Source organism: Leptodactylus fuscus, chromosome 1 (genome assembly GCF_031893055.1).
Source record: "Leptodactylus fuscus isolate aLepFus1 chromosome 1, aLepFus1.hap2, whole genome shotgun sequence".
NCBI classification, from domain to species: domain Eukaryota; kingdom Metazoa; phylum Chordata; class Amphibia; order Anura; family Leptodactylidae; genus Leptodactylus; species Leptodactylus fuscus.
The window spans coordinates 319125290-319150107 of NC_134265.1; positions in this window are offsets into that span (position 1 = coordinate 319125290).

Sequence of the window (24818 nt, forward strand, 5' to 3'; positions counted from 1 at the left end):
GTTAGTGCAGCGTTAGACTAGCGAGTTTTAGGCAGCATTCAGACAGCAGAATGTGAAGCGTAAATGGGGCCCTCAATTCAATCTCCAGCCCCTGCTCACCATGGCGAAAATCCAAAGCAGAAATTCATGTCTTGGGTTTTTGAAGCTGAATAGCTGTGGAATCTGGAACAAGATTGAGCAGGACACTTATTTTTCATCACCCTGCTTTGATCTCTACCTAAACAATAGTAAGCAGATTCAGATTCAAAATTCCTGCAAATTCCTATGTGCCGTGTCATTATTAGACTGTTTACACTCACTTTACACCTCCTATTAGTTGGCTTAGTTTATTCCAAAAAAGGTGCAAATATTTTGGCACACAATGTCAGATCATACAGTGGCTTGCAAAAATATTCAATGAAATAAAAAACTGAAAAATGTGACGTGCTAAAGTATTCAGCCCCTGTACTCTGATACCCCTAAATACAATCCAGTGCAGTCATTTGCCTTCAGAAGTAACTTATTTAGTTAATAGAATGTTAATAGCTGTGTGTAATTTAGTCTCAATATAAATATACCTATTCTGTGAAGGCCTCAGTGGTTTGTTAGAGAACACTAGTGAACAAACAGCATTATGAAGACCAAGGAATTCACCAGACAGGCAGAGATAAAGTTATGGAGAAGTTTAAAGCAGTGTTAGGTTATAGAAACATATCCCAAGCTTTGAGCATCCCAAGGAGCACTGTTCAATCCATCATCAACAAATGGAAAGTCTTCTACAACTTCATAACTACCAAGACATGGCTGTCCACCTAAACTAACAGATTAAGCAAGGAAACGACTGGTCAGAGAAGTATTCAAGAAACCCAGGGTCACTCTGGAGGAACTGCAGAAATCCACAGCTCAGGTGGGAGAATCTGTCCATAGGACAGCTATAAGTCTGGCCTTAATGGAAAAGAGTGGCAAGAAGAAAACCATTGTTGAAAGAAAGACACAAGAAGCACTGTTTGCAGTTTCCACAACCCATATAGGAGACCTAGCAAACATGTAGAAGAAGGTGTTCCGGTCAGATGAGACCACAGTTGAACTTTTTGGCCTAAATGCAAAGCACTATGTATGGTAGAAAAGTAACCCTGCTTATCCCCACTGTGACACATGCCGGGGGCAGCATCATGCTGGGGGAGGCTTTTTTTTCATCAGGGACAGGGTCGCTGGTCAGAGTTGATGGGAAGATGGATGGAAGTAAACACAGGGCAATCCTGGAAGAAAACCTGTCGGAGGCTGCAAAAGACTTGAGACTGAGAAGGAGATTCATTTTCCAGCAAGACAATGACACTAAACCTACAGCCAAAGCCAGTGGAATAGTTTAGATCAAAGGATATTTATGCATTAGATCTAAACCCCACTGATCATCTGTGGCAAGACATGAAAATTGCTGATCACAGACGTTCTCCATCCAATCTGGCTGAGCTGGTGCAAAGCTGGTAGAGTCAAACATCAAAAGAATTGTAGCTGTAATTGTAGCGAAAGGTGACTCTACAAAGTATTGATATAGGGGGGCTGAATACTTTTGCACATCACACTGTTCAGATTTTTATTTAACATTCTGAAAACCATAGATCGTTCCCCTTCCACTTCACAATTATCTGCTACTTTGTGTTGGTTATCACTTAAAATCCCAATAGAATCCAATAAACTTTGTGGTTGTGAGATGACAAAGTGTGAAAAAGTTCAAGGGGTATGAATACTTTTGCAAGGCACAGTAGGCCATGTCTTCTTCCTTCTACACCCCTCCTTTTCCCATGGGACCATGTCACTTTATGCACAAGTTGTAAAACTGTATAAGTAATAGTCTACAACACGTGATAAATGGGATATACAGTCCTATGAAAAAGTTTGGGCACCCCTATTAATCTTAATCATTTTTTGTTCTAAATATTTTGGTGTTTGCAACAGCCATTTCAGTTTGATATATCTAATAACTGATGGACACAGTAATATTTCAGGATTGAAATGAGGTTTATTGTACTAACAGAAAATGTGCAATATGCATTAAACCAAAATTTGACCGGTGCAAAAGTATGGGCACCCTTATCATTTTATTGATTTGAATTCCCCTAACTACTTTTTACTGACTTACTGAAGCACAAAATTGGTTTTGTAACCTCAGTGAGCTTTGAACTTCATAGCCAGATGTATCCAATCATAAGAAAAGGTATTTAAGGTGGCCAATTGCAAGTTGATCTCCTATTTGAATCTCCTCTGAAGAGTGGCATCATGGGCTACTCAAAACAACTCTCAAATGATCTGAAAACAAAGATTGTTCAACATAGTTGTTCAGGGGAAGGATACAAAAAGTTGTCTCAGAGATTTAACCTGTCAGTTTCCACTGTGAGCAACATAGTGAGGAAATGGAAGACCACAGGGACAGTTCTTGTTAAGCCCAGAAGTGGCAGGCCAAGAAAAATATCAGAAAGGCAGAGAAGAAGAATGGTGAGAACAGTCAAGGACAATCCACAGACCACCTCCAAAGAGCTGCAGCATCATCTTGCTGCAGATGGTGTCACTGTGCATCGGTCAACTATACAGCGCACTTTGCACAAATAGAAGCTGTATGGGAGAGTGATGAGAAAGAAGCCGTTTCTGCACGTACGCCACAAATAGAGTTGCCTGAGGTATGAAAAAGCACATTTGGACAAGGCAGCTTCATTTTGGAAACAAAAATTGAGTTGTTTGGTTATAAAAAAAGGCGTTATGCATGGCGTCCAAAAAGAAACAGCATTCCAAGAAAAACACATGCTACCCACTGTAAAATTTGGTGGAGGTTCCATCATGCTTTGGGGCTGTGTGGCCAATGCCGGCATCGGGAATCTTGTTAAAGTTGAGAGTCGCATGGATTCCACTCAGTATCAGCAGATTCTTGAGAATAATGTTCAAGAATCAGTGACGAAGTTGAAGTTACGCCGGGGATGGATATTTCAGCAAGACAATGATCCAAAACACCGCTCCAAATCCTCAGGCATTCATACAGAGGAACAATTACAATGTTCTGGAATGGCCATCCCAGTCCCCAGACCTGAATATCATTGAACATCTGTGGGATGATTTGAAGCGGGCTGTCCATGCTCGGCGACCATCTAACTTAACTGAACTTGAATTGTTTGTCCAAAATACCTTTATCCAGGATCCAGGAACTGATTAAAAGCTACAGGAAGCGACTAGAGGCTGATATCTTTGCAAAAGGAGGATCTACTAAATATTAATGTCACTTTTCTGTTGAGGTGCCCATACTTTTGCACCGGTCAAATTTTGGTTTAATGCATATTGCACATTTTCTGTTAGTACAATAAACCTCATTTCAATCCTGAAATATTACTGTGTCCATCAGTTATTAGATATATCAAACTGAAATGGCTGTTATAAACACCAAAATATTTAGAACTAAAAATGATTAAGATTAATAGGGGTGCCCAAACTTTTTCATAGGACTGTATATTACACAGTCTTTGGTGTCAATAATGCCAGAATTTTGTCACAATCTGCTTAGTAGTGGCTTTTTAGTGCATGGTATCACTTATTGTTTTATGAAAGTATAAATCAGATACTCCTTAAAATACTAAAACTTAGGGGCAACATGGTGGCTCAGCCTTGCAGCGTTGGAGTCCTGGGTTTGACTCCTACCAAAGACAACATCTGCAAGGAATTTGTATGTGCTCCTTGTGTTTGTGTGGATTTCCTCCCATACTCCAAAGACATACAGATAGGGAAAAATGTACATTGTGAGCCCTATGTGGGGGTCACAATCAATATAAAAAAAAAATACTGAAAGTTTTGGATCACCTTTTCCCCAAAACAGCAATGTTACTGTTTTAATATGAGATGATTTTCTCATTGCTCTTTCAATTTGCCGTCACAAAGGTATGTTATTGTTCCTATTAAAAGCCTCTACATGTCTCATTGGTTTGGGAAGCATTTTGGACCTGATAGCCTCCCTTTATCCAACTGTGTCTCTTTAAGACGATCCTGGCAGCCTTATCCCCAGCACAGGCCTTGAATGCACAAACCATTGACTTTTTTTTTGCATCATCATTGTGCAGTCTGTTCTGCCAACTTCTAAACTATTACGGTAAGTCTAATGTGAAACTTTTCGAAGAGCTCTGATGTACTTCTGACCTTGTTTACATTTACCTTTTTGCATTTTTTTCATCCCTGTTATGAGGATTTGGTTTTCTGTTTGCTAAAGCTTGTGGTTTATTGACCGTAATAAAGTGTTCTGGCTTTCATATTAGAAAGGTATGTTCAGAATGATTTTCCTTTAGCTATGATTGAAAAAGCAAGCGAAGAAAAAAAAATCAAAAACATTCACGTGATGCAGTAAAATTTGCTGACGGGCGCGCATTTTTGTCTTTTCAATGTACAAAGCGCGCATTTAGTTGAACACCATTAGAAGTTCAGGGCAACTAAATAAGGAAAGGGAATAAAGTTATCATTTCACTTTTTTCCAGGCTCACGATAAAAGATTCCGACGGTGGCAAAAGATCGTTGTAAAACTACATAGATTGTCAATGTAATTATTCGCGTAGAAAAAGAAAAATTACATTGCGGCTAATTGATTGTTTCTGAAAATCTAGTAGTTTCTAGGTTACTGTGAACGCTAATATTAGTTTTCTATAAATAAGATAAAGAGTACTGAAGGGAGTCTGAGAATCCAATTGGGTCTCATCATTACGATTCAACAAATGAAGCACAACTCAATACGCTCAGATCAAACAAGCTTACTCGGGCAAAAACTAAACAATAAGAATATAAAAAAAAAAACGTTTTCATCTTAAGGCATGCTAAGCCATGTAAAATCCTAACCATAGATGTATCCCTGGGTACTGTGCAAAGTATTTGACAAGGTTTTATGAATGTACTCTTTTCACACACTACAAAAGTAGACTGGTTCAATAATGTAGACGAAAACACTACGGCAAGTTTTTTGAAGATAAAAGTTAAATGCCAGCAGAGTTCCGTTTCAAGTGCTTCCAAACTTTTTCTTTTGAAAGTTTTAAAGCCTCTAACCTTGTTGTTTGCTGGTTCAGTCCTCTGAAACCGTATTCCTCTTGATGAGAGCTTATTATGACTTTCTTTTAACCGATTAATACTTGGGAAGAGGCGTCTTTTTTTCTTTTTCCGCCTTTGGTGAAGTAAATGAAACTGATTGCCTTCAAGGTGTTATTGTCTCCTTCAAACCCACAAGGTTTATATAGAATGAAATCTAGTAAGAATACATATGCCGGGGGGAAAAACGTGATTTTGGAACAGAATATGTATGAATTTTTATATACAGCTCGAAAATCAGAAAAAAATAAAAATAAAGAAAAGAGTGTAGGTAAAAAAAATAAATGATCTAGGATGTTTGTTCCACCGTTGACCACCAGCAATGTATATTCTTGGGTTGGATATTTCAGGGAATTAAAAATGAACACAGAGGGCATCACGATGGTAGTCCAAAGAGACAAAATAGGGACAGAGTAGGCCCTGATGGAAATGCGTTGGGTACACAACACTCTAGAAGACTTGTAACAATAAAGGATTTGGAACTCGGAGTCCATCCTAGTTCTTCTGTTGTTTGGAATAAGTTGGATAAAGCCACACCTGGAAAAACCATGGGGCTGATTTAGCAATATCGACATTTTCCTTGCCAGTGTGATAATTCCTTTTTTATGTAGATTCTGAGCCCCACCTAGAGCTCACAATGTACATTTTTTCCCTTTCATGTTTTTTTTTGGAATATGGGATGGAAATCCACGCAAACATGGGGAGAAGATACAAACTCCTTGCAGATGGTTTTTTGTCTTTGGTGGGATTTGAACACCAGGACTCCAGCACTGCAAGGCTGCAGTGCTAACCACTGAGCCACCGTGTGGCCCCTGCCAGTGTGATAATTCCTGCCCAGTCAGAGTTTGCACCCAATTTATTTTCCATCTATACCAACTCCATGCTCTTGTAGATTTCTGGCATAACTGGTATAAGTGATGTTAATCTGACAAGGCTGATGGCCCTGCCTCAATATCGCCCCCTTGAGGAGAATGGTATGCAGGGTTTAAAACGTAGAAAAAAAATTGGACAAACATTCTGACTTTTTCAAGGCTTGTACTCCGGTTTTCTGGTATACAAACCATGATAAATCAGCCCCCATATTTTTGACCATTGATATTCATATTCTAGACAAGAAAGCAATATTGAAAGCTTTCTTAATTTCTTAAGACAAGGAAAGACAAATCTTTATGCGTTTTAAAAGTGAACTGCAAGCTGTATTAGGCCTGGGTTGTGACTGGATGATGCTAAGTTCACACTTGCACGTTGTATCTGTCCGCTGCCAAACCATTTAGAAAAAACAAAACAAAAACGGATCAGTCCAAAAAGGATTCCAAACGCTTACACAATGGATATCCAAATCCGTCTTTTTAGACAGATTAGGAAAAGGGGTCTGTCAAAAAAACTGTTTGTGTCAGTTTTTGACAAATCTGTCCCCCCCCCCTTCATCCTGCTCATGCACATAGGTAAAAACGGATTGGAAAGTGGACACAAGCAGATTACTATTCATCGGTGATCTGTTTGTGTCTGCCTTCCATAGACTTCAATGTAAAAAAAAAAAAAAAAAAAAAAGCAATTTGTTGTTGTTTGTCTGGTATCCTTATTTTTAGGATGAAGAAAAAGTCTTGCAAGTCTGACTTTTTTCTCTGCCCAAAAGAACGAATACTAGGTGGAAATGCTCCAAATGCCCACCTAGCTGAGAAATTTTTTAATTTTTTTTCGTGACTAATGGCATATTTAGTATTTTTTCCCCACAGTTGTAAGTTGTCAGTTTTCATTAAATCACACTTTGTATAGACTTTTTACTATAAACACAGATCGGCCCACTCTTATCTTTCCGCAATTTTTAAGAACTTTTTAAGAAGCTCCAATAACCTGCAATACACATCACAGCCACTAGGTTACATACATCCTATTAATATTATAAAGATGAAAGTGTGGGTTTGTGTGTTTGGATGTTTGTTCCTCAATCACAGCCAAACGGCTGAATGGATTTTGTTGAAATTACACACACACACACACACACACACACACACACACACACACACACACACACACACACACACACTGCCCAGGAAGAGGTAATAGGCTACTTTAAATGTGGGTCACTCACCCCAAATCGCCACCGTGACCCTCCAAAGAATCCTCCGGCTCGGCTGTAGCAGCTGGCATTCCACCAGCGCTGGTCTGTGCACACACCTCCTATTGGTGCATGGCTGGGTGTGGGCGGGCTATGGAGCCAGGGCTGCGGCACCATACGTGGGGGGCTGCATGTGGGCATGCCGATTGAGCAGGGACACAGTGAGAAAGATGGCGGCAGCCCACATGGTTCCGGCGCTGCAGCTATTCCACACTGCCTACATACTTCGGGGACGGCTAAAGGTGAGGCTGCTGCACCCGACACACCACCTAACAGGTCAGTACAGCGGGTTGGGGGGGGGGTGTTGCCAACCCCCTGAACAAATGTCATGTGTCTCCGGGGCCGGCGTCAGGTTGATATAAACAGCCGGAAGCCTAGCGCTGGCTCCCCGGCCTGTCAGTCTTCCGCTTCTATTGCAGCCTTGGCTGCGTAGGCTGCAATAGCGGTATTATGCAGTGCATTGCATAAAACCGGCGCTTCACTTGCAGTCTACCTGCCATAGGCTGCAATCGAAGCGCACCACTGACAGGCCGGGGAGCCAGCGCAAGACTTCCGGCTGTCATAGCAAACTCCGAGTGCTGGCGTCAGTGGAGGGAGAGAGCGGCGAGGGAGCGTGGGAAGGTGAATACACCTATTCATGTTACACATCCAAGGGGACATCATCTAAGGGGCCTATGAAACTGAGGGCACATAAAGAACAGGACAGACAACAGCATGACACTGGGGCACAAAACTGGAGGCAGAGATGGCAGGACATAAAACTGGAAGAAGACATGGGGGGACATAAAACTGGAAGAAGACATGGGGGGACATGAAACTGGAAGAAGACTTGGGGGGACATGAAACTGGGAGCACACATGGGGGGACATGAAACTGGAAGCAGACATGAGGGGACATGAAACTACAAGAAGACATGGGGGGACATGAAACTGGAAGCAGAGATGGGGGACATGAAACTACAAGAAGACATGGGGGGACATGAAACTGGAAGCAGAGATGGGGGACATGAAACTGGAGCAGTGATTGCATGCATATAAGCGGTTCAGCGCCACCGCCAACCTGCCGATGAAGTTGCGGGTACCTGCTAGTATAACATAAACAACTCCAAACACAGTATTGCAAATTCATGTTTTTTTCAAAGCTGATCATCTCAAGTCTTACATTTAGGTATATCTAAATCCAAGAGAAACGGTAAGAAAGGACACATCTGTATTTTGATATGAAGCATTGGATATTGTTCCATGCTTTATATGGAAAACATACAGTCAACATACTGTATATTCATAAAATCCAATAGAAAATCAAACTGTACTGCTGTAAATGAATCCAAGTGGCGTAGTGTGCGTAGGGTTGAAGCGTGACCTAGTGCATTCCCATCACATGTTACTCCCTGGCTCTGGTAGTTGTCCTGTGTATTCAGTCACCACATTTCTGCTGGCTAGTACATACATGGCACTGAAGAACGTAATGCGGCAGACTGCGTAATATTTCAAGAGGCTGTTGTTGAGGATGGAAAGCTCGGAAAGGACCTGCTTTGTTGTTCCAGCCTTTAGAAGTTAAATAGGGGCTTCCAAGATATTTAGGAATAATATTCTGCCCACTCCATTCCCAGAAAAGTGGTATTGGCACTATGCATGATAAAGCACTTGGAGTGATCCGCTATCAAGCAACGTGGTTATTATCAGAGATCAAAAGCTACTTCACATTTGATAAGTCTGAGGCTCTGATTGTAGAACACAAGTTGCCAGGGCAACCAACCTAAAGCATTCCGAGAGGGGGGAAGTAATCTCTGTTTTGGCAGCCATTCTTCAGTCCCGGTCACAAGTCTTAATTTAAACCCAGTGTGAATCTGTATAACCACCCACACACCATACCAATAAAAACTGACCTTCCTATCCCAATATCCTACCAACATTAACCCATTAAATTAGAGCAGTTAATTAAGACATGAAACTATTCCATCTCGTGTAAACAGCCAATTACTCTTAATCACGGTTTACAAAACAGGCAAAAACATCTTACATCATCGGAGCTATGAACTAACGTGGCCTTCTGGATCAAATTACAAATTTTCATAAAGATAATTTAGAAAAGTCATTACACCATTTTAGAATATTAAATTACAGACTTCGCCCATCTTGTAAAAGGGGACAATTATTTTCATGTCATGAGGCTAAAATAATTGCATTGATATCAAAGTATCTGGAGCTGAAAAATTTGGCTTTAAATTTTCCGGATGATAAAAGGACGAAGGCTAGTCACAGAATACGTGTCTTAGTGTCTGTATTTGTGTCTTTCGGGAAACATGATCCGATGGCTGCTATGTCATCTTTTTGGCAGGGTGTTTTTGCAGTGATCCTGTAATTCACATGAGATAATGAGATAGCACTTTAGCAGTTTTGTACTGAGTCATCTGTAGGAACAGTTGGGTTGGTTTGCCTCTTCTAGAAAATTACCATTTTGAGGTTTTTTTTGGCTACTTCTAAAGACATTTTAGATATTCCATGGCATGGAGTCTTGTCAATTAGTCTAAACACCCTGAAGCTGGCCAACACTTAACATTTTGTAAGGATTAGATGCTGTTCAGACCAATTCCACCAACTATCGATACATTTTCTTGACTTAATCCAGCGTCACAGGTGCTGACCAATGTCTAAAGGTCGATCTGTCGTATGGGATTCTTCCAGTCATTTCTGGGTGCAGTAGTTCAAGAGTGATTAATGATAAGAAATATGTGTCCCATTAATGGAAGTCCAGACTAGGCCACAAATTATAGCAGACATAGATAACTTGTCTTAAAGGATCATCGTATCTCTGTCTCTGTTAAGCAGGGAAGCAGCATGGAGTGGTGAGGTGCTTATTTAATGTCTTTTCCCTCACTGCTTGGATTCTGTTTCAGGATGTCTACCTTTTACTGTGGTAAATGCTGAAGATAATGCTGGGCTTTCTCTATTAGAAGTAGAAAGAGAGACTTTGTTCAGCCTAAAGAAAATCCATATTTTCTCATTCAGGACACAGCAGAAGCTGTACTGTATTCTACTAGGTGTGCATGACTTAGGTGCTATTAACATGGTGGAAAATGAATAGGAATTCCTCTTCATTTTCCACAGAGGTTTGCCCTTCCATCATGGCATTCACCTAGGCCTAAACAGTAGGGAGTCTCAGGCCGCACACTCTGCAAATGGATCAGACATGGCAACCATGGCAAGATTGAGCTGGACACTTATTTTTTTTTTTGTATCCTGCTGCGATCTCTGCCTCTCATTGAAAACAATCTGCTGCTGATTCGATGGTAGGATCCATCACCAAATCAGTGTCAAATTCCATATTTGTACAGCCCCTAGCAGAGCCTCACTAGAATGACATGCATAGACATATTGAAGAGGAAAAAGGGACCAAAGGTCCGTTGAGGGAGAACCGCGCACACTGGTATGTTTAGGAAGATGGTAAATCAGGGTCCAATCACATAGGGTTTATTGGGTAGTTAAAAATACAGCATATAGCACAACGCGTTTCGGGCCTTACACTGGCCCTTTCTCAAGTGCAAAAAACGAGAGCAGGTCCCGTCAGGTCAGACGCTTCATATGCATAGACATATGCCTTTTGAACACCAGGGGGTGCTATTACAAGCGCATTATTGGAATATTTTACTTTAAAATACATATTCAGCTTTGCATTGATGATGCGAGCTGTTTAACTTTGCAATATGTAAACAAACGAACAATGAGAACAAAATGTGGTGCTAATGTGTCTACAGCCTTCAAGTTTAGTCCCCACAGAACCTCTACATAAGGTGTCAAGTGTTTGTTAAATTATTTTTTGACTCAATAGGACCAATAAAAAAAAAAAAAAGTACTGACATTTCTCTGGTCCTCATGAGGAGGCTTCTATTTACGGACCTCCCCCCTGATGACATCAGCGATGACATCCCATTTGTGCCAGGTGATATCAGCAGCCGAATTAAAAGTTTTTGCTGTAGTTTTTGGTGCGGTGTTTGTAAGACAAAGCCATCCAAAATGATTGGGATATATATAAACTATATACTGCTGGTTCCACTTTTTGGATGACATCAAAAACTATACCTGAAACAGCATGAAAACGGCATGTGGGTATAAAACTCGAAACAAAGCCCGGCCATGATTTTCTCTGCTTCATTTCCAGTTATGTAGTTCATTTGTGAAATATATAATATAGTTGCTGGACCAATTATGTTCTGTCAGATGTGAATCTTACAGCTACTGTTGCCAATTTCCTTTTTGTGCCAAAATCTGATTGTGCCTTGCAATTTGTTTCAAGCATGGAAAACATTTTCAAAGGAAAATTACGTTTCCTCCGAAAGAACATTTTAGCAAGAATGTACTTGGTGTTGAAATGCTTTCAGTTCTAAACTGTGATTATATCAAAACCTGCGAGGACCTTCAAGTGCTTTTTTATATATTAAAACACTACTTATGTTTTTATTTCAACACTGTAGGCTCTTGTTCTAATGTTTAATATAGAATCCCATAGGTGTCTCGGTAAATTCTAGTGTTTTACATTCCTCGTACGGCTTCGGGCCTGAAATGATTACTGGCCTTAAACAGAACATTTTTCATTAAAAGGTAAAACACTTCACCCCAGAGTTTTGTGGGATGCAGAATTTTCAGATTAGTGCAGCTACAAGGACAGAGCTCTGACGTTCCGATGTAAATCTTCTTGATTCTTTGATAGAAAAGTTACTATCTGTATTATTTAGCCCATTCTTTCTCACACTGTCATCTGGCTTTAACTTTGTTGGAAAATTAAATTGTAAAATTTCACATTCACGTTCCTGTCTGTACAATATCCAGGACGGCATCATGGTCATATGAAAATCCTTACTTTTTTTTTTAAATTGACACTTTAGTGACTGTTTTTCCATCACCATAATTTTACATTTTTTTTCCCGAGGGCTTGTTTTTTGTGGGATAATCATGTATGGAAGGTAGACTTGGAGTCTTCATTAGGAACCTGGATGCCATGTATTGGCATCGGCCCTCTGCGATCATGTCTGCAGGTGTACTGATGTTTACTGATGTGTACTGATGTTTACCCTCTTCTGAAACCATATAGATGCCGCAGTCACTAATGAATGCAGCATCTAAGGGGTAGCCTCTTCTATCTCACTAGCTCCAAGAGGAGAAGCAATTCCAGGGTGGGGGACATTTCAATTATCTTTTTATGTTGTAATGCAGAATTGGTTATTCATAGGATTAGTGGAGGGTCTGAACACTGGGGTCCCCACTGATCATGAGAACAGGTGTGTTTTGCTCCTTGTTCTCAGTGAAGTCAAACATGTGCGCCCCTATTTATTTCAATGAGACTGCCGAATATAGTACTGGACAGAGGGATTTCTCCAGTCATCCTACTCCGGTCCTCCTATATAGAACTAACAAAGCTCTATACAGAAGTTTGGTTAAAAAAAAAAAAAAAAAAAAAAAAAGTAGATAAAAACGTAATGTTCACATGCACACTGACAATGGTCTGTGTAGGGATATGGCAGTATAGGGATTTACCTGAAGGTTAGAGGTTATCAGTGACAGTGTGAAAGAAATTCTCCCAATGAACAAAGACATAGTGCTGATTCCAGACTTCATGGACTGAGTTATTGTTGCATTTTAGGTCATTTTCAGCCCTTGAATGAGTGTTTACTCTCTTTGACCCCTTCTCCTTGTTCCTCACCGACCATCAATACTGTAGTTAAGCTGTATTTATCACCTCTCCAGGGTCCATTATATGGATTTATTGGTTTCCTTTTCCACTGTTGGTTCTGTGTTCTGTTTTCCCTGTCATCTCATTATCGAGCTTTTGATGAATGGGATTTGGGAGAATCCTAGAAACTTGAAAATCAGTCCTTGTGTCACCAATAAAAAGTTTTATCATTGTTTGGTCGGGCCGGGACTCCATCATAATAATAAGAGTGAAAAAAATGGTTTCCTAATAAATGTACAATGAGATCTACAATTCCTTGTATTTCTAATTCTAGTAGTAATATACATAGCTTACAGAGAATGGTAAATCTATCTATCTATCTATCTATCTATCTATCTATCTATCTAGAAAAAATATTATAAAGCAGCACAACTTAAATATCAGCAATGGGTGCAAGTCCAGAAGGAAATGGCCACCTTCCCAGAGGTGGGAAGACAAATCCTGCAGCACTCCAAATAATAAAAATTCAAGTTGTTGTCTTTATTCCAAGATATGTGACATTTCCGTCATCTATCTACCTCTATGTCACACACACATCTATCTATCTATCTATCTATCTATCTATCTATCTATCTATCTATCTATCCAGTGACGTAACTAGGAAAGGCGGGGCCCTGTGGCGAACTTTTGACATGGGGCCCCCCCGACTGACACCGAAGACCTCGATCAACCCCCTCCTACACATTTCTGCGCGTTCTATTATCCCCCATAGTGGCCCCTGCACACAGTATTATGCCCCATAGTGGCCCCTTCACACAGTATTATGTCCCATAGTGGCCCCTTCACACAGTATTATCCCCCATAGTGGCCCCTGCACACAGTATTATCCCCCATAGTGGCCCCTGCACACAGTATTACACCCCATAGTGGCCCCTGCACACAGTATTATACCCCATAGTGGCTCCTGCACACAGTATTATGTCCCACTGTGGACACCCATAAACAATTATTATACTCTGGGGTCTTTTCAGACCCCAGTGTATAATAATCGGAGACCCGGGGGAATAAAAACATAAAAAACTACTGTTACTTACTTGTCCCCGGCTCCTACGCAGTCTTTTCCGCTGCCTTCTCCGCTGCTGTCCTTGTACAATGACGTCGGATGTCACATGACCCAGACGCAGACGTTAGGAAGGAGGCCTGGCAGGATCGTGGAGAGGTAAGTAACAGTGTTTTTTATGTTTCTTACCTCTCCCGGTCCGCCAATCATTATACTCGGGGGTTCGAAAAGACCCCCAAGTATATTGATAGCAGTGGTAGCAGCTTTCACCGGGCCCCTAATGTCTCGGGCCCTGTGGCAGCTGCCTCCGCTGCTATGGCAGTAGTTACGCCACTGTATCTATCTATCTATCTATCTATCTATCTATCTATCTATCTATCTATCTATCTGTCTATCTAACTATCATCTATCCATCCATCCATTTGTCTTTGATCCTTTATTACACCTATATGCAACAAATGTGATTTTATCTCTTACAAGCGGTTCATTAATCACTGTATAAGCTACACTTGTGTTTTTAGTATAGCACAGCTCAATTTTATATGCTTTTATAATATTGATTATATATGCAATATATCACTTCATTCCAAATCTTGTACATCTGACACTTTTGCACTTTATATGTTTGGCACATGTTTTGATCATTGTGTAATGTAATATTTTTACTAATGATGTATTTGATTGTCATTTACTACAATGAGTTACATGTATTTCACTATAAAAGTCTGCACATTGCACTATGCTACTGCTTGTATCTACCTCTATGTCATACACAGTGCCGCACCTCCCATGAGGCGACCTGAAGCGAGCGCTTCAGGCGGCGCTATGCCAGGGCCTCAGGGAGGGCGGCATTTTTGCTAACCTAAGCCAGTCCAGGACAAGCTGTCCTGGACTGGCTTAGCACAGAGCGGTGGTTTGGGGAGGCCACTGGAGCAGCGCTGCTCCAGCAGCCTCCCTCATGCTCTGGCAGAGCGCAGGCAGTCTCCAGGCCTGCTCTCTGCCGACGAACGGCGCTAAGCCCCGCCCCCTTCGAGTCACCACGCCCCCTCCTCTAAGCCACACACCCGTTCCGCCCCCGGGGGGGGGGGGCTTTCTGTACTTCGCCTCGGGCGGCGAAAGGAGCAGGTTCACCCCTGGTCATACACATCTATCTATCTATCTATCTATCTATCTATCTATCTATCTAGTGGCGTAACTACCTCTGTAGCAGCAGAGGCAGCTGCCACAGGGCCCGGGACATTAGGGGCCCGGTAACAGCCGATACTGCGTTTTTTTCTTTTTTCTTAATAGGCCATTACCGGTTGGAGTTACTTCAGCCGGTAACAGGCCCTATTTACTTACCGATCCTGGCAGGGCCGGGATCAGTAAGTGACACTGCGGGCCCCACAAACACTATCATTATACTGTATAATGATCGGAGTCCTGGGAGAGGTAAAAAACATAAAAAACACTGTTACTTACCTCTGCACTATCCGGGCATGCTTCAGGCCTAGTCATCTGACATCTTATGACCCCGGCCTGCGTCCCGGGTCATGTGACGTCTGACGCCATTGAAGATGGACTACAGCGGAGGCCGACAGCGTAGTAGCCGGGATTTAGGTGAGCAACAGAGATTTTTTTATGTTTTTCTCCCCCTCAGTTTCCGATTATTATACTCTGGGGTCTGAAAAGACCTCAGAGTATAATAATTGTTTATGGGTGTCCACAGTGGGGCATAATACTGTGTGCAGGGGCCACTATGGGGTACAATACTGTGTGCAGGGACCACTATGGGGGATAATACTGTATGCAGGGGCCACTATGGTGGATAATACTGTGTGGAAGGGCCACTATGGGGCATAATACTGTGTGCAGGGGCCACTATGGGGGATAATACTGTGTGCAGGGGCCACTATGGGGGATAATACTGTGTGCAGGGACCACTATGGGGGATAATACTGTGTACAGGGACCACTATGGGGGATAATACTGTGTGCAGGGGCCACTATGGGGGATAATACTGTGTGGAGGGGCCACTATGGGGGATAATACTGTGTGCAGGGGCCACTATGGGGGATAATACTGTGTGCAGGGGCCACTATGGGGGATAATACTGTGTGTAGGGGCCACTATGGGGGATAATACTGTGTGGAGGGGCCACTATGGGGGATAATACTGTGTGCAGGGACCACTATGGGGGATAATACTGTGCGCAGGGGCCACTGTGGGGGATAATACTGTGTGGAGGGGCCACTATGGGGGATAATACTGTGTGCAGGGGCCACTATGGGGGATAATACTGTGTGCAGGGGCCACTATGGGGGATAATACTGTGTGTAGGGGCCACTATGGGGGATAATACTGTGTGCAGGGGCCACTATGGGGGATAATACTGAGTGCAGGGGCCACTATGGGGGATAATACTGTGTGTAGGGGCCACTATGGGGGATAATACTGTGTGGAGGGGCCACTATGGGGGATAATACTGTGTGCAGGGGCCACTATGGGGTACAATACTATGTGCAGGGGCCACTATGGGGATAATACTGTGTGCAGGGGCCACTATGGGGGATAATACTATGTGCAGGGGCCACTATGGGGATAATACTGTGTGCAGGGGCCACTATGGGGGATAATACTGTGTGCAGGGACTACTATGGGGGATAATACTGTGTGCAGGGGCCACTATGGGGGATAATACTGTGTGTAGGGGCCACTATGGGGGATAATACTGTGTGGAGGGGCCACTATGGGGGATAATACTGTGTGTAGGGGCCACTATGGGGGATAATACTGTGTGCAGGGGCCACTATGGGGGATAATACTGTGTGCAGGGGCCACTATGGGGTACAATACTATGTGCAGGGGCCACTATGGGGATAATACTGTGTGCAGGGGCCACTATGGGGGATAATACTGTGTGCAGGGACTACTATGGGACATAATACTGTGTGCAGGGACTACTATGGGACATAATACTGTGTGCAGGGACTACTATGGGACATAATACTGTGTGCAGGGGCCACTATGGGACATAATACTGTGTGCAGGGGCCACTATGGGGGATAATACTGTGTGTAGGGGCCACTATGGGGGATAATACTGTGTGGAGGGGCCACTATGGGGGATAATACTGTGTGCAGGGGCCACTATGGGGTACAATACTATGTGCAGGGGCCACTATGGGGATAATACTGTGTGCAGGGGCCACTATGGGGGATAATACTGTGTGCAGGGACTACTATGGGGGATAATACTGTGTGCAGGGGCCACTATGGGACATAATACTGTGTGCAGGGGCCACTATGGGGGATAATACTGAGTGCAGGGGCCACTATGGGGGATAATACTGTGTGGAAGGGCCGCTGAGGGACATAATAGTGTGTGCAGGGGCCACTATGGGGTATAATACTGTGTGCAGTATAGGACATAATAGAGCACGCAGGAATGTGTAGGAGGGGGTCGGTCGAGGTCTTCGGCATCGGTATCGATGTCAAAAGTTCACCATGGGGGCCCGCCATTTCTAGTAACGCCACTCTATCTATCTATCTATCTATCTATCTATCTATCTATCTATCTATCTATCTCTCGCTCTCTTTCTACTAATCCACAGTATCTCATGCCTATTTCTCTATCTCTCTGTGTACAGATATAGCAGTCCCAAATGTGTCAACATTCTGCAGTGTGATATCACACAATAATGAAAGGAAAAAACATCAATTTAAAATGTACTGCGGCTGCTTGTTTAAAGGGAGTCTACCACCTCCCTAAATATATTCAGCTGAAACGGTGATAAAAAGCATACCTCTGTTATGTATATCATGTTATGTATGTATGTATTTATGTCTATGTTTGTAGATTTGGAGAGAAACAGCTGTATGTAAATGAGGCCTTTGTACACTGAGGGCAGACCTTCAGCTCCTGGAGCACTGGAGTAGGGGGGTGATCATAGCAGTGGGAGGATCACATCTGTATAGGGTAGAGCAGACTGTAGATGCTAAGGGCCTGAATGTCAAGAGTAGTGCTCCATGGAACTGATGACCTGCCTCCAGTGCACCAACTGCCTCATTTGCATATCAGTTCCAAATTGTTGTCCTCTAAATATAAAAAAGTGACATATACCAAAGCTATGTTTTTATCCCTGTAATGTGCTCTGTAACCTGATGGTGCCAGTTGAATATGCTTGGGGGAGGTGGTAGACTCTGTTCAATGCGTCTTGTCTCAAGTTAAAGTATTTTTCCTGGACTATATAATTAATGACTTACCCTTTGGAGAAGAAGAAGAGCCTGCAATGTGTTATTTGGCAGTATGGCCTCATCACTGACTACTAAGCACAACACTGTACATTATATAGGGTCTGTGCTTGGTATTGCAACTCAGCCTCATTCTCTTTAATGAGACTGAGTTGCAAACAGTCCAAGTGATAAATGAATGTGATGTCACTAGCCTGTGAAGCAGGTGCCTATGTGAGTGCCATTGTCACACTTCAAGCAGCTGATCTGTAGGACTTCTGAGACACTGGGACCCTTAGTGTTCACAATTGATGAGTTAATCCTAAGGATAGATCATCATTATTTAAGTACCAGAACAACAGTCAATTGTATAAAAAGTCACCTTCATTGTCACAAACAAATACAATACGTACATTAAAGTATTAGAAATGGATGTCATCCATAGATGCCTAAAAGTGCTGAGGATTGTGCTAACATCACAACAGAGCCCACTAACTCAGCATGCGATAAATCCCAAAAAATACAGACTATGCCCACAATTTCTGACCATAAGACATCTCATATATATACTGTATATAGGCTGCCTAACCAGTGACATATTTGGGTTCCAATTTATACCCAAGAATCTACTGCTGTGGGTCACCCAATGTGCGGAGAGATTGGGTCTGTAAACATGTATTTCTATTATACAGGCCCAGCTTCATTCCTCCTTAAAACACTGCTGACTTTTCTTGACTCTTAAGCAGATATTATAAGGAAAACAATGACACTCTACCTACACCGCCTGATGAGAAGAGACAATGGCACCCGCGTCTTCAATACTTAACTCACAGTTTCCTTGTCTTGCGCCTATAAATTGGCTGCAGTGTGTCATTGTATATGCTGTTTTATTCCTTTGTGTCACCATAATACTCATCACAGTAGAAGATTTTCCAGCCCTCTTGTAAATTTTAATGTAATCCATAACAGAAACGAGGACATATTTCAGAAATACAACTAACATTTAGAAAAGTAAAATGAGCTACATTGCCGCTGGCTTGGACTGGAGCCCAGTGTTGTGCGGAGGAAATGTAAATTTTTATGTACAGTGTTCACAAGTCTTTTGGTTTTATTTGGATTTTCATTTTTACTGTATTCATTTTCATGAGGTTAAGTTTTGCCGAGCATTTTTACTGTGATAATATTTACTCAATTAACTGTGCTGGTGTTTTCACATACATAATTTGTAGAATGGCGTAACTCAATGGGCCCATCACCGCCGTAACTGTCAGTAGTAATTGTATTCTTCTCCAGCAGAGAGAACGGAGGAGAGAAAAGAACCCACCACTGACTAACACTTCTCCAAATAGGCCAGTGATACGAGAATTTACAAGATATGGCTCTGTGTAAAAAAAAATTACCAGAATGTACAACTACAAATGTGTAAATTTATATGTAAAAATATGGAAATTACAATTAGCAACATCTCACTATAAATGATGTAGATATCACATTGATAAGGAGGGAACATTTCAATCCTCTGGGGCTACAAAAAAAATTCCTGTTCTTATGGTAGTCATAAAAGGATATGTATTTTATGTTGCCATCACCCTTATATACATTATATCCTATATAAAATCAGATAACGCTAAATCTGCTCTCGCTGTCATCAGTATCTGGTAGGGAAATGTGTCACCAAATATGGTCAAACTCATTTTTTTTAAGGATTTTTGATGATTTTATTTTTATGTCACTATACACTGTCTAACAATATGTATTTGGGCACAAATGCAAATGAAGATTCGTGAAGCGTTCGTGATGTACGTCACACCTTCCACCGTTAAATATCGTGTAGGAAACAGCATTGGAATTAGTCACATGCAAGATGTCACAAAGTGCAGAGTTGTCTGATTTTGAGAAAGGGGTAATTGTCAGGTACCACAGAAATGGTCGATCCTTGAGGGACATAGCAAGCGAACTGAATTACCCAAAATTGACAGTAGCCTATGTGATTACGAAGTGGAAGGTAAACTGTGATTGTCGGAATGTGCCCCCAGTCGGCAGACCCCTGAAACTGCAGCCGTCCAAAATCGGTGAAAGAACTTACCCGTCTTTTCCAAGCCGAATGGAATAAAATACCACTAGCTGTCATACAAGGACTTGTGGAAAGCATGCCCCCGGTGGATTGAGGCTGTAATTGCAGCTCGTGGAGGTTCTACCAACTATTGGATATGAATAAATGTTGTTTTTCTATCCTACCACAGGTGTCCAAATACTTATTGGTAGACAATGTATTTAAGTACAACATCCTGAAATGTTCACTTGGACCACTAGGTCTAATAATACATAGACACTTGCCAATTTTGCAGGGATTTTTTTTTGCAGCAGTCACCATATTTACATCAAAAACAAGAAAAAGGGTATCACAATAGAAGATAACACCTCTACAGATAACAGCACATCATTGCATCCCCTAATGATAATAGACAAAGTCACCGCTTATCTACTTCTCCTCCTTGCATGGAGCATTGGTAGAAAACTCTCCCATAGATGCCAATGAATCGGCATATTGGTGGAAATGGCAATGACTGTGCTATAAAGCTCTAATAAATACATTTTCAACAAATTTCATTTTCATTTTAACTTCTTATGTCCCCACCAAGAAAGACCTCCAAGAAAGCCTGTCAGTGCTGGAAAAATTCAGCACCACATGGGCCCTACCCATCAACCAGAAGAAGACCAAAGTCATGGTATTTCAGAAGAAGGGCCACAATAAAGCCTCCACCACCCCACAATTCACACTGAACGGCTCCACACTGGAGAAAACCAACAGCTACACCTACCTGGGGCTGGAGCTCAGCCAATCAGGAAGCTTCAAAGCAGCAATAGAAACCCTGAAAGCAAAAGCCTGCAGAACCTTCTATGCCATCAGAAGACAACTGTACCACCTCAAACCACCGGTGAGGGTCTGGATGAAGATATTTGACGCTGTCATCTCCCCGATCCTTCTCTATGGCAGTGAGGTTTGGGGCCCAGCCACCTACCCAGACCAGTCAAAGTGGGATTCCAGCCCAACAGAGAACTTCCACCTGGAGTTCTGCAAATACCTGCTCCATGTCCATCGCAACACTTCCAACATGGCCTGCAGGGCAGAGCTAGGCAGACTCCCCCTATGGCTCACCATACAGAAGAGGGCGCTAGCTTTCCAGGCACACATCCAGGGGAGCAAGCCCGACTCCTACCACCACCAAGCATGGCTAAGCCACCTGAGCAAACCAGACACTCACCAACCAAACAACAGCCAGCCACCAAAGCAAAAACACCAACAGATGATAACCAAGGCCGAAATAAAGGCGACCACAGAGGCAAACAGAGAGCGGTACATTGAAGAATGGAGAAACAAAATAAATAACTCCAAGAAACTCACCGTGTACCAATCCCTACAAAGGGACTACACCATGGCCACCTACCTGGAGAGAATACGCCACCCCAAGCACAGACAGACCCTGAGCCGGAACAGACTGAGCGCCCACAACCTAGAGATAGAGACGGGGCGATACAGGCAGACGTACAAGCCACGGGAGAACAGACTGTGCCAGCACTGTGACCAGGGGGCCCTAGAAGACGAGACCCACTTCCTGCTACACTGCACCAAATACTCAGCTGTGAGGGCCGTCTACTACCAAAGACTCTCTGCCCACATCCCAGACTTCATATCTGCAGACGAGAAGAGGAAACTCTACATCCTACTGGGAGAAGAAGAGGCCACTGTGGAGATCGCTGCCCAATACATGTCCAGCTGTCACCAAATAAGAGGAAGATGAGACTTCACGGACTGTTATATTTATCCCAAAACACCCGCCCCACCCCACCCCATCCCCACCTCCCCATATAGCAGTCACCAACGAAGAGGAAGATGAAACTCCATGGACTGTTATACCCCAAACCACCCACCCCACCCCCACCACTCACCCACCCGAGTCCAGCTCCCCCCCCCACTTTACTAGCTTTGGCAATGCCAAATATCTATTCGGACGTGCCAATAAAGCTTTTTTTTTATTTTGATTTTTTGATTTGATTTGATTTGATGTCCTCCCATTTTATGTTTTTTTTTTTTTTGTATCACCTTTATAGGGGTTGTCTCTTTTAAAGAAGACCGGTCATGTCCTCATAGATGTGTGGTATTATATAGCGGCAAAAAGTTGGCAGTGCACTGAATTCAGTCAGCTTTCCCGGTATGCACCATTAATTTTGGCACTGACATCTGTAGCACTGGGAAAGCTGAGAGAGTGCTGAATTCAGCGACAAATTGGAGGATGGGCATAGCCTGTGTAATGTACAGCGCACCAAGAGCGTACTCCCGAAACTAAACTGCACACTGTTATCTCTGGATTTACACACAGAGAGAACAGGCACAGTGATCAAACGCTGTACGCCCCACCTTTTATAGGACAACCTAGTGCGGTGTATTCTTACTGATATTAAATGGTATGTTGTAATATATATACTGAGAGAAACTGTCTACATCTATTTGGGATGGGGACCCCTGTTCTTGAGACAGGTGTGAGTCTCAGAGATGAGACTTACAGATCCAGGAAAAATATCCCTTTAAATCTCCAAAAGATGGCTATTGAACACCATTGCTCTAAGTTGACTATGAAGACTGAAACATGTATCGATTATTATCTTGATTGGTGTTTATGGGTATTGCAAAGGGATGTACCATACGAAACTTGCACTATTTCAATCAAATTTTTGTTAAAATCAGTTTAGTATTTTTTTTAAGTTTTAACGTTTTTAAACTTTTGTATTTTATATATATTTAATGATTAGACATAAAAAAGTTCTTGAAATATCCAATTTTTCACTCTGACCACTAGAGCAGTCACAATAGGCAGTTATTTTCTGTAGATCACTTGACAGCTTTGCTGTGTAGATTGGGAAAGAAGAAGCAGAGTCATCTCATTTCATCAGATGGTGGGTGAGTTAATAATACCTCTTTTTTACTGCTCAGAGGGCTACATAGAGCAAAATAGTATATATTATATACAGGCGAGGCTCAGTATGAACCACCCCTGTCATTCCATCACATGATCATTGACTTTATATCACATGATCATGATCTGATTATTAGCCACTGGAAGTAAATAATGAATGACAGCAAGCAGAGATCTAGAAAACCGTAAGGAATTGATACAGAAATTATATTAGGAAATTGTATAACTCTTTATTATACAAACAATAACATTGATGAAACTGAACAACCCCTTTAAACCATACTAAGGTATCTGAAAATATATTGTACACAGCTGTAGAATCAGTAGGAGCCCAACTGCGGCATCTCCACCATTCATTACAACAAAGTGCTAGTAAAGGGCTTTTAATAATGGACACACAAGTGTGCTTGGTTAGATTTTTATTGCCGGTATAAACTATAGACCCCTCTTCCTATAACACACGGGGGACTTTCATTTTGAAGCGTACCACACAGTGCCCAGATATCATAAAGCGGAGATTATCATTAGTATGTATGTTCTTACCTGCTATTGTTTGCTTATAACCATGAATATATTATTACAGAGTGTTAATGATTTTTCCCTTCTTGTATAATTAACACAATTATTTACTGCAGGAACAACAAAGCCCTCCCTGAATATGATAAAAGCACAAGCAAGTAGGTCAGATGTTTATATCGGATTTTCAGGGGATTTTTATTTGCATTTTGTGAATTTGATACAATTGCTTTTTTCCTTGCAAGCGTGTGGGAATTATTGCATAAGTAATTGATGGAAGAGACTCAAAGGATGTGAAATATTGACACTGTTCATTCAGCGGATAAAAAAACAATAGGATAACTGCATCGATCACACTTCTTAAGACGGTAATTGATATGTATTTGTCAGGAAAAATAGGCCATGTGCACTTATCGCGTATCAAGCATCAGGAGGAGAACATGACATATAAGTGGCGGAATTACAAGGGAAATTAAGTCAATTTCAAGATCAGTCACATTTCTAGCACTCATTTGGTACTTAACACAAATCTATTTTATATGGCAAATGCATCTTGACATGATGACACCAATGCAGTTCACATTATATGTAAAGGGACAATGCTGGCTTTGATATAAATCGCTACAATACATTTAACAAGTTATTATTAGCAATAGGATAAATACGGTAGTTATTATAGTGGTAGTAGTTTAGTAGTAGTATTAGTATAGTATTAGTAGTATAGTAGTAGTAGTATCAGTATAGTAGTATTAGTAAAGTTGTCGTCGTAGTAGTATTAGTAATATTAGTATAGTAGTATTAGTATAGTATCACTAATATAGTAGTATAGTATAGTAGTAGTAAAAATATTAGTATAATACTATTAGTATAGTAGTAGTAGTAGTGGTAGTAGTAGTAATATTAGTATAATAGTATTAGTATAGCATTAGTATTGGTAGTATAGTAGCACTAGTGGTAATATTAGTATAATAGTATTCGTATAGTAGTAGTATAGTAGTAGTATTAGTAAAATTAGTATAATAGTATTAGTATAATATTAGTAATAGTAGTATAGTAGTAGTATTAGTAATATTAGTATAGTAGTAGTAATATTAGTATAGTAGTATTAGTATAGTATTAGTAGTAGTAGTATAGTAGTAGTAGTAATGAAAGGTTTTACTGGTTATCTTTCCTATCTATCTATC